We start from the raw sequence: 13,187 nt of genomic DNA, 5'->3' as shown, positions 1-13,187 counted from the left end.
TATTTATCAAATTCATGAACACCGCTGGGGCATTAGTTAACCCAAACGACATCACCTGAAATTCATAATGGCCATATCTAGTTCTGAAAGCTGTTTTCGGAATATCTTCTTCTCTAATTCTCACTTGATGATACCCCGATCTTAGATCAATCTTTGAAAACCACTTGGCACCTTACAAATGATCAAACAAATCGTTGATTCTCGGAAGTGGATATTTTTTCAAGAAAATCTTTCAGTTGTGCCTTCAGCTCTTTCAATTTTACAGGAGCCATTCTGTAAGGAAGTATAGATATAGGTTCGGTATCCGGCAACGCATCGATAGCAAAATCAATTTCTCGTTCCGGTGCAAGGCCTGGAAGTTCATCTGGAAATACGTCCAGAAACTCATTTACTACCGGGACGGATTGAAGAGTCGGTGGCTTTGCTTCGGTGTCATGCACTCGGACTAAATAATAGATATAGCCTTTGGTGATCATATTCCTCGCTTTGAGATAGGAAATAAACCTACCTCTTGGAGATGCTGTGTTACCCTTCCATTCAAGCATTGGTTCGCCCAGAAATTGGAATCGGTCTATTTTGGTTCTACAATCCACATTGGCATAACAGGAGGCTAACTAATCCATGCCCATAATAACATGGAAATCTAACATTTCCAGCTCAACCAAATCAACTCTAGTCTAACGATCACATACCACAATCACACAATTTTTATACACTTGTCTAGCTATTACTGGGTCACCAACAGGAGTAAACACCTCAAAAGGCTTTATGGCTCGGGTTTTACCCTAATACGACCAGCAATATAAGGAGTGATATAGGATAACGTAGAACCCGAATCAATCAATGCATAAACATCGTGAAATAATATGGACAGTATACCTGTAACCACATCTAGGGAGGACTCAAGATCCTGGCGTCCGGCTAGAGCATAGATACGGGGTTGGGTGCTGCCTGAACTAGACGCTACTCCTCTGCCCCTACCACGACTTGCTGAAATCTGAGGAGTTTGCCCTACAGGGCGTACAGACGAGGAAGAACCTACTGCTGATCCCGTAGGCTGAACCCCAACTCTACTGCCCATCGATGGGAAATCACGCATCATGTGCCCAACCTGACCACAAGCATAGCAAGCATCTAAGCCTTGACAACACGGACCCGAATATAACTTCCTACACTGGCTGCATCGTGGGACTGGTGGCCTCCTCCGACTATAATCACTTCCACACTGGGAACTCGAAACTCTCGAGCTCTGTCCCTGATCGAAAAAAATGGGGCAGTCAAATCTCCTACCCGTATATCGAAGAGGTCCACTAGTCGCATACTGACCTGAATATCCAGAATATGACTGCCTCTTACCCCCTCTATACTCGCTACTAGCACCGGCAGACCTGGCCCTCTTATTCTGCCCTCTATCAATATCGTGCTCACCCCTCTGCGGTAGTTGCTGTCCTTCTAGATTTTGAGCGAGGGCCTGAATACGGGAGATGTCCATCCCCTCCTGGAGTGAAGCTGTCAAGCAATCTTTGAACAAATGTGGCCCTAAGCCACTCACAAATCTATGTGCTCTGTCTCCCATTTCGGCCACTATGGTTGAAGCATACCAGCCCAATGAGTTAAAATGGAGATTATACTCCCAGGCACTCATACTTCCTTGCTTTAGATTCAGAAACCTATCAGCTCAGGCCCTTCGAACCTCGGGTGGCACATAATGACGAAGAAAGGTGTCCACAAATTCCTACCAAACCGGGAGTGGTACATTTTCCTTCCTTGAAGCTATCCAATTATTATACCATAGAATGGCGACATCCCGCAATCTATAAGACTCTAACTCCACTGACTCAGTACCGAAAGCATATATAATCTGCAGCGTCCTCAACATCTTGTGTATAAAACATTGCGGGTCTTTATCCGGCTTTGACCCAAAATATTTCACCGGGTACAAGCTCATAAAATCACGGGCTCTGGCACTAGTAGCTCGGTCACCCGGACCTGTACCCTGCCGCTGAGCCTGAGCGGCAACTAACTGTGTCAACAAATGAATGGCCTCGATCATCTGTTGACCCAAAGCACCTGGTGTTGGAGGCACTGGAGCTGGAGCTGGGGCCCCTTCGTGTTCCTTCAAAACAGGCGGAGTGTGAGAGGTGTGAGATGGAGCCTCATTATGGGACTCACCCTCCTCTACCTGTACCGGCGGCTCCTGCTCAACCCGTTTTCCAGCCGTAGTCGCAGCTGTTGCTCTTCTCTTTACCGGTATCGCTGAAATCATAACGCATAATTAGGAAAAGGAAAATCTTATAACATAGATCTATCGCACGATCTATGGAGAAGAAAGACGGTCATTATTCCTAAATACCCCACAGCCTCTCATTTATAAGTGTGGCACGCTTCACACCCATAAACGACACTCTATTAGACACGGCTCGTAGACACACCCTACGACACAACTGCTCTAATACCACTTTTGTCACGACCCAGCCAGTAGGCAACGACGGGTACCCGGAGCGGACTACCGAGCACCACTCATTATGCTAACCATCATACCCAATTTGTACACACGTTATCACCCAAACAATACATATATGTATACATAAGCCCTCACAGCTGTAAAAGGATATATAATAATATACATTGGGGTGATCATAAGTCATCTACTACCCACACATATGTATCTCCAAGACACTAACTGGAGTACTGAACATAAGGACGGGACAGGACCCCGTCGTGCCCGAATATATACACAAAAGAATATATCAAAAACTGCACCTCCGGAGTAGGGAAGTGCTCCTATGCAAGCTTATCTGGCTCCTAAGGATCTGGACCACCCCCTGTCTACCTGTGGGCATGAACACAGCGTCCAAAATAAAAAAGGACGTCAGTACGAACAATGTACTGAGTATGTAAGGCATACATAGTAACATAATAATGAAATATAGAATGCATGAGAAGAAAAGATAACTGTAACTGCCTGCCTCTTGAGGCAGAATCATGCCTGCTTACTTTTTACCTTTATAATATATCACACCCACATACATGAGCTATCAAAATCAATAACATCATTAGCCCGCGTCCAGGGTAATCATGTCACGCCGCCCACTAGTGGAGTCATGTCCGGCCAAATAGGCACGGTGTTATCATAAGCCGCCCGCCTTAGTGGTATCATGCCCGGCCATCTAGGCATGGTGTAATCATAAGCCACCCGCCTTAGTGGTGTCATGCCTATCCATCTAGGCACGGTGTAATCAGACATATATACTTATCAGGAAGCATGCATAAGAGCTCAAGTAAACACTGTAACTCTATCGGAGTGACGTAAGGTCGGTAACCTCCAATTACATTATGGAACATCATGATCGTTATGTCTCACCTTGAAGGAACTAGCAGTGTAAGGTGAGGCTATCAACGATGAGTAGCATTAAGGAATCATGTAAAGATCATTAACATCATAACAGCATCATATCATTATCAAGGAACATATCTCATCTCCACCTTGTAGGAGACTTTCAATACTCTTTAGCTTTCGTCTTTTGGAATGTAAGAACGTTATGGGAATTACCGGAAAGGAGTTACAATATATATATATATATATATATATATATATATAAGAATCATGCCTTTGAAGGAAGGGCTAGACTTACATACCTTTGTATCTCTTCAACTCTATCGTCTAATTGCGTGCCTCTCAAGCTTGCGATTCTACCTTTAAGAGAATTCGTACTAAGATTAGATAATTGAAGACATACTTAAGCTTAAGCTAAAGCGACTAAGAGCTAATGAAAATTGGGCAGTATCCTCTTTATTTCAACAACTTTCTCCAACTGTAACAATTCCCAAATAGCAATAGCAACATCCATAATATCATAATTATTAGATTTCCCAAATTAAACATTGTTCACTTCTTAAATTCACTTTCAAAGTCATCCATAACCATGTCTACAATACAACACCACATTCGCTCTTCACATAATACTTCCTCAACACCATTAACATCTTTCATAGCAAGATTATACTCATCTTGTACTATAAATCCTGACCCAAGTTAACTTACTACTCATAGTACCATTTTCTCCATATTTAAGCTCATGTTCCACTTCCTTCTCTAATCCAAGTCTTTCAAACACTCAATGCTTTTAATGACATGAAATGGATGTAAAACTTACCTTCGATTTTGTAGGAATGGTCTTTGGATAAGAATTCTTCACTTGAAGAAACTCCAACTTTAATTCCAAAGGAAATATTGGCTTCCTCAAACCCTAGTGGGCATCCACACCCTTGATTCTACTGATTTATGAGGATTACTCTTTAATTCCTCTTGGATTTGTCATAATATGGTATGGAGAGTATTTTAGAGTTTTCAGGACTCAGAGCAAATTGAAATCTGAAAATTGGGGATAAGCGTCGTGTATTTATAGCTGAGGCTGGAAGATTCCAGATTGGCGGTTTGACGGTTGGGTCGACGGTCCGTTGACTTGTTCCTTACTTCTACAGATTAGAAGTTGTTGGGTCATATTGATGGCGGAGGTCGATGGCTCGTCGCCGTATCGACGGTCCGTCGACGTATCTCGTCGATCTGCTTCTGCAGAGCAGGATTTTCAGAACATTGCGACGGTGCATGTTGACAGTCCGTCGATAATGTCTGATGTTTGCACACTTCCCTGAATCTGTTCAGCCTGCGTCAGTTCAATCTGTTCAACTTCTAATTCTATAATATACCTGGAATACCTGCTAGTACCTCCATACACGAGGTAAAATACTTAGCATCTCAATACTCGAGTACAAATCTCCATTTCAAGGCATACTCAACTAGGGAGCCGTAAGTTTTTCCTACAATGAAAACGACAGGTGTAACAATTTCCATCCTCCTTTATGATCGCATGGAGGTTTGCGTCTTTATAGTTATTTAGCCTAGAATTCAATCTAAAAGGGTTCCAAGTGCACATGTTCAACTAAGCACACCTGTCCATTTGAACTAGGATCAGGACCATTTCATAAAATCCTCAAGGGTAACTAAACTAATTCAGGTCACAGCATGGATGAGGTTCAACCACAACAAGCTATTCAAGTTCCCTTAGCTTCTCAGCCACACCCCAGGTGGGTCTATACTCCTCACAGGTCAGACCATGCCATAAACCTCATTCACACCAACCCCAAGGATACATACAACCAAATTAGAAAATAAAGGACAATTTAACAAGTAGGCAGAGCATTCTCACAGAGGCCTGATGCCCAAGACAAGCAAGGAATGACACTAACCATATAAACAGGTCATTAGGACCCCAGATCAGAGGTACAAAAGGGCCTAGGGAAGACAAAGTAATCAATTGAGACCTTAGGCAAAAAACCTTGGCAAAGCCTGTGACTTGGAGCACACATTTAAACCCGGTAGTTTTAAAGCTTACCTCCCCTTTTACAAGCCCAAGCACATAGAAAACATGTGAGCTAATTAGGATTACTATTAATTCACATATAGATGAAACCTTAAGACCTTTAGTAAAAGAAAAGGGATTTCAATAGGCATGTTATGTGAGCAATTAGTCAAAACAGACTTGAGACAATTTTGGCCCTTAATAATGGCCTTTCAAATACTTAGTCTAATCAGAATATTTTCACAAGGAATAAGAAAAATGAAAGGGAGATAGATTTATGGCATGATCAGGTTTTGGTAAGCAAAAAGATTCAATCATCAAAAAGGAGACAGGTTACAACAGCAAACAACAAACAAAGGGGGACAGATTCCCAAGTGCAAGTCATGGATGAACAAGTTAAGGAAAATTAAAAGAAAAAAAAAAGACATATGATCACAAACAGAAGAAAATGGCAAGCAACAAAGTTGGCACTTAGTTTCTTGTGATATGGACTTAGACCAGTACCAATACACTTATCAGTCCTGCCTCCTTACAAAACACCTAATTCAAACAACAAAATTCAGACAGACAAATTCCCCAGATTTTAAAGCCTTTTAGGGGACATAGTGAAAGCAAACAGGACTTGGATTTTACAAATACTAATAGGAACTCTTGGTGTACCCCTTCCCCAGATATGGTTAAGTCTACCTAATCCATCTGAGATCCTTGTGTGTCCTAAGACCATGAAGAGAAGTTCTAAAAGAAAAAGATGGAGTCTCAGGGTCAGGAAAGGGAAGCAGGATAGAGTGGGGTCATCACCAGCCCATCTACTTTTCCTGAATCTCTTTTCAAGAAAAGGGAACCTGGGTTCCACTGGTCATCACCTCCAGTTCATGCCCAGGCTCACCTTTCACTTTCCCAAGACCTATTTCCTCTCCTTTATGAGCTCATCCTCATACCCCAGTGACAACACTAAGGGTCATGGGAAGGTTTAGAACAACTTAACTCTATCACACAACTACCATAGTTGACTCATTGAACTCTATCCTAAACGTTTAAATATTTTATGGCCAAGTTTCAAGCATGCATTAAGGCAGACCCAACATAAGCATTTAAAGCAAGAACTCAGATTAATGTTCAAAGGCAACTTCAAACCAAGGTTCTAATTATGAAATGATCTCTTGTTCTTTAATGCCACACTACATCTCAAAAGCATACATGTTCTTCTATTAGGACCAATTCACACATGAAGAAGCAAAACAGACTCAAATCCCAATTACTCTAGCCTTACCAAGTCTTGAACATTATCCTTAACCCTTTTCTTAGCCCTAGTTATTTATTCCTTTAAAGAAACTTAATTCACAACATCAAGAAAGGAACAGCATCCAAAACAGTTTCACAAGACAAATTAGACAAACTTGTGTCAAGGTTTCCCATTGTCCCCTTTTTCTCCTATCTTTATAATTGTCAGAGGTTATATGATCAGTCTTAAAAGAAAAGAGTTTTCTACACATAGCACATACATAGGCATTTCCACACATGGTGAAACAAAAACAGACTTAACACACCTGCTAATCTTTAAAGTTCTCTGTTAATACCATTTTCCAGGATTTGGGCTTCTCATTACTAAGTTAAAACAGGTATAACAATCATTACTAGTTAACAAACCTACTTAACTAATTGATTGACCATTTTGGACTAGGTAAGGACCATCTTAGGGTGGCCCTGAATTCAATTTATTATATTAACAGTGTCAAAGACCCTTCAAACCATCCCAAGCACATTTTTATTCCACAAATCCCACTCAGAGATTAATTCAGACATGTCCCAACAATTGTTACAATCAAGAGCAATCAGACAAATACAGGATTAATGAACATCTTGACCAAGTTCCGGCCCCCTCCCCCCAAAAACCATTGTTTAAGGCATCCAACTAAGCACATCACTATTGTGGAATAAAATATCAAGCTTTAACCCTTCAAACTAACCTTTCAGCCAAGTATACGGCTAAAAGGAATAAACAGAATTAGATCAAGCACCTTACTTAACAAATCTGTAACCTTTAAACATCTTTTAAACCAAGGACCTTACCAAGTAGGACAAGAAGAATTAGACTAAGTACAACACATAACAAACCTTCAACCTTTAAACCAAACACCTTACCAAGTAGAACAAGCAGAATCAGACTAAGTACAAACACCTCACAAACCTTCAACCTTTAAAACAAGCATACTACTAAATGGAACAATCAAGAATTAAACCAAACACATTACCTGATAAACTCTTAATCCTGACCTTAGCCTTTAAATTAAACATACTATTAGATGGAACAACAAGAATTAAGCCAAACACCCTTCTTAATAAGCCTGTAACCTTTAGGCCATCCTCTAAGCCAAGTACTATTAAATGAAACCAACAGAATTAACCAAGAACAATTCATAATGAACCTTTTATCTTAATTAAAACACAAAAATCATTATTCACACATCAAATAAGCATACTAGTCTGAACTACATTTTAAACCGCACATATAAGACACTTAATCACATCAAACTATCACTAATATGGATAGAATTTTAAATGAAAGCAATAAACTAATAAATGATTATTATTTTTAAGTGCAACCGGGGGCAAGAAATGGACTTAGATGCCTTCTTGCTTCCAACACCAAACTCAGCCACCAAAATACCAAGCGACAAATAAAAAAAGAAATTTTTAGAACTGAGGAAACTTAAACCTTTCAGTCAAAGCTTAAATACAACTGATGGAACTAAAATCCTGAACAACAACGGAACTTCAAGCTTTTAAAAGTGTTCCAACCTCTCCTTTCTCAGTGAACATGAACTCATCTTAAAGCAAAAAATAACGATGCGGGACTTGTGAATTTCCACAAGTCTTCACTTGAAAACATCAATACACGGCCCAGATTAAAGCAAAAACAAAATCAACGGTTCAATTCACTCCTATACCACTGTAATTGACGAAAATCATAAAAAAAGGAGTAAGTTGTACCTTAAGGGGTCGTTTCGCCTGATTTCATGGAGAAAAGGAAAAATCCATTAATGCTTTGTCCTCTCCCACGTTATATGCTCAAAAATGTGATGGGACATAATGAAAACAGGTAGGGGGTGGAGTGTGGCAGTGGAGGCGGTGCTAGGGTTTTGCCCCTAGCCGCCTCTCCCTTTTCCTCTTTGCACATAAGACCCCTCCTAGGGTCTGAAAATAAAATAGGGAGAGGGATATACGTATTCAACCCCCCCCCCCCCCCCCACCCCTTAAAACGTTTAATGGACCGGTCTGGTCCATTATGAACTGGACCTAGTCCTTTTTAAAAAAAAAATCAAAACGATGGGCCTTTGACATATATACATATATACATATATACATATGCACAATGTATATTTGTATTTACATGGTGTGTGTGTGTGTGTGTGTGTGTGGAGGGTCGAAGATAGATGTCCTAAATAAATAAATAAAACAATTATTAGCCCATTCGGACCTAATTAATTTAAAACACGACTTGTTAAAATTCATTTTGCAGACATGGCCCCATAATTTACCAAATTAATTATCAAGATAATTTCTTAATTAAACAACTATGCAAACACACAGAAGCAGAGTTTGAGGGGTAAAATGGTCAATTCTTTTAATTACTCAAATTACCTTGGACAATAAATAGAATAAATTACTCATTAATCTGATTTTCCTTAATTTAATCAATTTAGTAAGTAATTATTCAAAAAAAAATTGCCTTTGATTAATTTCAATAAAATATTCCCTAAATGTCATAAAACCTCAATTAATTTTCACACAATTCATAATATCCTGAAAATCTCTTCACCAATTTAAAGGGGTGAAATATTATCCCAAATAGTTTTCTTATAGAAATTATTTAGACCCTCTAAGAAGCGCAACTTATTTTATTTGTCATCCAAGGACTCTTAGTAATAAAAATAAATTACGGGAGGTCAAAAATTAGGTGTCAACAATTGGTTTAAATAATTGAAATTGGCTTGATAATGGGTTAAGGGATTGGTTCGCCCACTATAGGACTAGTGTGGGTGCCACTCACGTCTGTTGGGGATGTGACAAAAACAAATTTTGAACGAATTGCTATGACCCATTTCAACCCGCCCAAGTTTGACCATTCACACCCGTTTGTCAAAAACTAGTACACAATAATGGTTGAGTCGAAAGCATTGAGTTCAGTTGCACCTATTAAACTCGTTCTAAATCCGCCTTTGCATACTTGGAACAATCTCACAAGTAACGTTCACATCTATATCTGCATGTAAAGGTTCAGTTGCCTCCACCCATTGAAGATTGGCATCAAGTTTAAGGATGGTCGGATTAAGGCTACACTCCGGCGGAACAATACCATCCCATATGTTCTTCACGACACCTCCTAGGCTGGACATGTTGCTCTGTCCGACTAGCAAGAAGATGTTCTTCATCTATGAATTTGCTACAGTTGTAAGCTAGGATAAAGCCATAATAATAAGCAATACCTATTTAAACGGAAAATCAGTGTAGTTAAATTTATATACGTGGTCAAGGACACATGGATTATTGTAACCAAAATTATGAAATAGCAAGTAATAATTAACAAGACAAGTGACAGTAAAGTATAGCTAGTTATGTAGCTTGGGCCTTGGAGAAGCTTTGAGGTAAAGTCTCCGGGCGGTGAATCACTATAACCTCAACGAATTAAGCAAGAAAGAGCGAATGCTAAGAATAATATGAATACTTTATATTGTTGTATAATGTTTTATATGTCTTACAATAGAATAAGATCCTCTATTTATACTAGAGCTTTGGGGTGCATGATCCACAAATCATGCCCTCTTAATTACCAACATTGATGCTGCAATAAAAGGTAATAAAGGGTAATAAAAGCCTAATAAAGGCTAATAAAGGATGGAGGAAACTTGGGGTCTTCTGTAACATTTCTGTAACGGTCACATCTTAAATGACGTTTGACTGGTGAGTTGGCATGCTTCTCCGAGCCTCTTGCAGTTTCTACCTCCGCAAGCGGGTTACCAAATTACTATCCGGAGCGTCGTATGATTTCCGGGAGCCCCTCGCTTGCTGACTCGAATCTGACTTGTCACCATCGCCACATGTCATCTTTTAATATGTCCACTTGGTGTCTACGAATTTTGTCCTATAAAGACAGTCCCCCACTTACCGGTTACAAGTTGAGATGTGATCGGAAGTGGAAGATTTTCCCCTTCTTTTCGGGAAGCCATGTAGTCACCCGCGCGACTGCCTAATTAAAAACCTTGCCGGAAAAACCCAATTTAACAAAAATCGAGTGAAGGGAAAAAGAGTGCAGTACTTAAGGATTCATATGATAACTCCGCCACTAACGGCCATTTGGTGCTGAAAATGTACCTGCACAAAAGAAAGCTTGATCTCAGGTTTTTAGTGTTCATGAACTTTTAATTTTTGGTTTTTGACTCTTGGGTTTTTAGTTTTCCCAAAAACTTTTAGTCTTTGAATTTGACTCTTGGGTTTTTAGTTGTATCCAAAACTTGTAATTTTAGAGTTCCTGACTCTAGGGTTTTTAGTTATACCCGAAGATTTTATAACCTCGTAGCATTGGAGGCCAGAGATGTTAATGACCAGGAATTTAAATCTTCTGGTTCTGGTAAAGTCCAGAAGTATAACATGTTCGGCTGACTTTACAATCGGAAATAAAGCATCCGGCTTTTTAGCCGTTTAATTGGACGGCTTTATAAGAGAGGGCCCTTATGTTTCGATGCTTATGAAGAGGACTTCCCTGTTCATTTGGGCACAATTATTCGGATCTGTAATCCTTATTTGCTTTTAAGCGTGAGCAAATTTAAGAATGATTTCGTTCCATTCGGACGCATACGAGAATGTTTAGAATGTGCAAGCTTTGCTTCATTTCATTCCTTGAACATACACAAGTTTTTACAACTTTGCATATACGACAGTTTGTAGAAAATGAACAAAATGTATTGCAAGCGAATTGTGGCAGGGCTAACATCTATTGGGTCTAGTCGGTTCCTTATTCTGGTTCCTTCTATTTTTGTTTTGGGCTGATCTTGCAGTCCCCAGTCTTTATTTCGGAGTCAGTTCGGGCAATCTCCAGTATTTTAATGGACATGAAGCCTTTGGGCATATTTCCTTTTTTTTAACTGTCCTAGATCTTTCTTCAGATGCTTCCGGTACTCACTGCGACAGTCCCCAGTGTTCGTAGACATTACTATTCTTTATCTAAGTCATTTTCTGGCAACTCGCTCCGAAAACACTCATGTCTCCTGTCAGTCTGTGGTCCTAATGGGTATGGTTCAAACCGATGTCTGGAAGGCCTCCGATCAAAGTTCAGTTGGCCTTGATTCTGGGCTGTAGAAGATGTCGATATATTTACCAGATCATCTTCTACGCGAAGCTTCGACGTATACCGATTGTGAACATCTTCCCACGTTGTTGCCTGGAACACTAGCAAATTTTCCTTGAGTTTTCGTGAAGCATCCGAACTTAGTGGGTTGAGACCTATAGTGAAAGCCTCAGTTGCCCATTCATTCGGAACCACGGGCAGCAACATCCTTTTCTTCTGGAACCAGGTGATAAAGTCATGGAGCAACTCGGTCTCCCCTTGCATTATGCGAAAGATGTCTGCCTTTCGCATTTACACCTTCCAGGCTCCAGCATGTGCTTTAATAAACATATTTGCGAGCAAAGAAAATGAATCAATAGAGTGTTCGGGCTAAAGAGAATACCAAGTTAAAGCCCATTTAGCCAATGTCTCGCCGAATTTCTTGATCAAGACCGATTCAATCTCATTTGGTTTCAGGTCATTTCCCTTGACAGCCGTGGTGTAGGCCGTTATATATTCCTGTGGATCTATCATCCCGTTGTACTTGGGGATATCCGGACCCTCTAAGCTAACTTAGCGTACTTTTTTGCATCCGGACCCTGTAGGACCGGTGGAGCCCCCAAGATTTGATCTATACCAGCTTGAAGCTCTTTTGCATAATTTTTCGCTTCCATAGAGTTTTTGTTCATCTTATTAGTGATGTGTTTCATAAATTGCAAGACTTGTGCCCGAAAAGGATCATCTGGGATGGACTCGCTCCCAGATGCGTCTTCTTCACTCCCAACGGTTCTACCCTCCATTCGGTCTCCACTGGGTGTATTGTTTCTGATAGTTGGTGTCGAAGGTGTCACACCCCGAACCTAGGCCTGGACGTAACACGGCACCCGGTGCCTGACTGCATGTGACCGAGCGAACCAACTAGCTGACTGAATCAACATGTGATATCAAAACATAACTAAATGTGGAATAACTAAACACATGCTGCTATACTAAAGGTCTGACTGAAATCATAATGCGGAAATACTTAGACAATCTGAAATATATCTGACAGTAGCCAACATGGCTAAACCAAAACGATTGAACAACTGCCAACAAGGCTAACATAATAAATATTTGACTGTCTGAACTGTGTCTATGAAGCCTCTAAGAGTACTGAATGATAGATCTGTCTATAAACTGAAATAACCGGATAGCTGACAACGCCCCGAAGGAATGTGGGGCTCACCAGTAGCTGATACGTGCACTCCTAATTAGCTGAGTCGTCAACCTGTGTATCGTTACCTGCATCGCGAGATGCAGGCCCCCAAGAAATAAAAAGGGACATCAGTACATTTGAATTGTACTAGTATGTAAAGAAACTGAAGCAATAAAATACTAGAACTGAAACTGAACTACACAGGAAAGCAAGAAGCTGAAGTACTCCCTGTTCCGGATGAAGAATCACCTGTAAAACTGTATATTTATATAACTGTGGCCTAGGGCCCAAATAATGTGCACAA

The 13,187-nt window shown here is 40.3% G+C and overlaps 1 pseudogene; it reads right to left on the bottom strand.

Moving 5' to 3' along the window:
• LOC132644149 (probable carbohydrate esterase At4g34215) overlaps positions 1 to 12,000 on the bottom strand; it is a 96,197-nt pseudogene extending 84,197 nt beyond the window's left edge.
• Between the last annotated feature and the right edge of the window lie 1,187 nt (positions 12,001 to 13,187).

This window comes from Lycium barbarum, chromosome 6, assembly GCF_019175385.1.
Source record: "Lycium barbarum isolate Lr01 chromosome 6, ASM1917538v2, whole genome shotgun sequence".
Taxonomy (NCBI): Eukaryota; Viridiplantae; Streptophyta; class Magnoliopsida; order Solanales; family Solanaceae; genus Lycium; species Lycium barbarum.
This window is presented reverse-complemented; position numbering and strand designations above follow the sequence as displayed.